Raw genomic sequence first — 2240 nt, 5'->3', positions numbered from 1 at the left:
TTCTGAGATACAGATATATAGTTTAAGTAGTCTTCATGTAGTTAATGAACGTGAAAAACGTAGTTTTTGAAGAAAAACTACATTTCATCGTAGTTCATCAAGTACCTAAATTATGTCTTAATTAACTACATCCGAACCCTGGTTGCTTGCTGTACTATAAAACAAAATATAATACGGAAAAATGAATGGGTCTAATTAATGTGCTATTGGAGGTTTTCGAGCTGGTTCGCGCCCGCTTCGCTTGGCCCCTTATCGCCTACATTTCCATTAGAAATCGCGCTCGAGGTACGACCGTCGACGGTACCGTTATCTGCGGCTGATAACGCAACACGGGTGCGAGTCGCGTAATGGCCGCGGCCCGAACAAATGGAACCGACTGTCAACCTTGTCGTCGGGCCCCGATTATTTCCGAATAAATTAGAAATAATGTGTAAATGGGTTAACGAAACGGTTGGCGGGCTGCACTGCTGGTGTCACCGTTTTGTTATAAGGTGAGTTTTTGTTCGCGACTAAAATTTGGACAGGATATATTCTAGAAAATCTGTTTTTTATTATTGATAAAATTGTAAAGATATAAGCTTTGTTCAGAACCTCGCAACTAGTGGGATAAATTAGTGGTTTCAATTAAATACACTTTATACATTTTAGTTTTTGACCATTCACAATGTTTAAAAAACACAATTAAAATTAATAAAATATCCTAGCAACAGTTTGCGTTAGTCAGTTATATCCATCGGGAAAGCCTAATATTTAGCTTATTAAACAATCGAGTTTTGATTTCTAACTACAATTTCTCTTGACGGAAGATAATCAAAGGCCAAAATGACATATCTCGCAAATTTTGAAGTATAATTAGTGGAAAAGTTAAAGGTTTGATAACTTTTTCTACTAATTGAAAATGTCTACCACTAACTTTGACTTTCTGAATGCTTACATTGAAATTAAACGAACAAACTTCTACGCTAATTGAAACCAGTAATTTATTCCACTAATTGCGAGGTTCTAAATGAAGCTATAATTTCATTTCAAAAAATATTAGCTTCTTCAAAAAGAAAATCCGACAGCTTTTTCGTATAGTATAGTTAGTTCTGTTTTACTCTAATAAAAGTCTAATAAAGTACAAGCTAAAAAGAAACGATATATTAAATAAATTCACAATAAGTTTTGTGAGTTTAAAAATTAAATTTAAATCAGAAATATAATTTTGTAGTAAAATTGCATGTCTCTAGACATATTCACAAAACCTTGTGTGAATTTACCATAATATATTTAGTAAAAAATGACGCCACGCCACGTGACTTCTTGTGAAGCTGATGCGAATTAATTAATCGATTGAAAACATAATTAGAGGAAAGATGAAGAATATTTTAAGTTAAACAAATTTTTGGAACAGGTGGGAGCCTGGGTGATTAGTGTTTTTATAATTTAAGGCTAAGTGTATTATATTAAGTATGTTTCTATGTAGTTTCTGTAAATATAAAGCCTACCCTATTAGAAAATCCTAACTCCATTTATTATAACTATTTGCACCTTAATTTTAGAGATTTTTTAACATAATGGTTCCATGATCTCTCTATATCTACATATCTCTAAGTGCTATTTATTCTTTTAGACTGTGTAATGGAGGACAAAGTAGAGGACCGGAGTAGAGGACTCTATACATCAATAAGTCCATATCTCTAAGTTGGTAAATTGACTTTTTTGATTAGATACCTTTCTCTTGCATGTTTTTTTATTTTTGTATCTAATGACAATTTTTATCCTGTTTTGGTTAGGCGCAGAATTCCAGTAAGGTTCTTCTAGATAAGAAGAGATGGGCAAAAGTACCTTACATACATAAGTTCTCTTTTGTGACTTTTTATTAACCTTTATAATAAATATTATAATTATAAACACGCGTTTTATTAAGTTTATTAATATTTACTAAGGATTTGCGAATTTACAAAAGTAATTGTAATAGACTATTACAAATAGTTTGTAAATTCACTATAATAAAATGTTTTTATTTTTTGTTGTTTCTATATAGAAATAGTATAAGGAGTTGGCAGCTTTAAAAGAGAAATTTTGCAATGAATAAGTAAATTTACTATGAAATACACATTTTTTAAATAAATTCATGAAGAATAATTGGTGTATATAAAGATATAATTTTTTTTATATATATATGTTTTCTCTTGGTTTTAGGTCAATAATAAGTTTCCTTTTATTTCATTAAGTACATTTATTTTTTTATATGGGCG

General features: G+C 30.4%; 1 long non-coding RNA gene across 2 annotated transcripts; it reads left to right on the top strand.

The window, feature by feature from the left end:
• The first annotated feature begins 291 nt into the window (after positions 1–291).
• On the top strand, positions 292–1813 carry LOC115876444. Of its 2 annotated transcripts, none has more exons than XR_004049151.1 (3): positions 292–491; positions 1613–1683; positions 1776–1813. It is a non-coding gene; the product is annotated as an uncharacterized LOC115876444 (long non-coding RNA). The 2 variants fall into 2 exon arrangements; XR_004049150.1 differs by having other exon boundaries at positions 1613–1687; positions 1776–1805.
• The last annotated feature ends 427 nt before the right edge of the window (positions 1814–2240 follow it).

Source organism: Sitophilus oryzae, unplaced genomic scaffold (genome assembly GCF_002938485.1).
Source record: "Sitophilus oryzae breed Bouriz unplaced genomic scaffold, Soryzae_2.0 scaffold_1059_pilon_pilon, whole genome shotgun sequence".
Lineage (NCBI taxonomy): Eukaryota > Metazoa > Arthropoda > Insecta > Coleoptera > Curculionidae > Sitophilus > Sitophilus oryzae.
The sequence above is the reverse complement of the archived record's forward strand: the minus strand, read 5'-3'. Positions and strand labels throughout refer to the sequence as shown.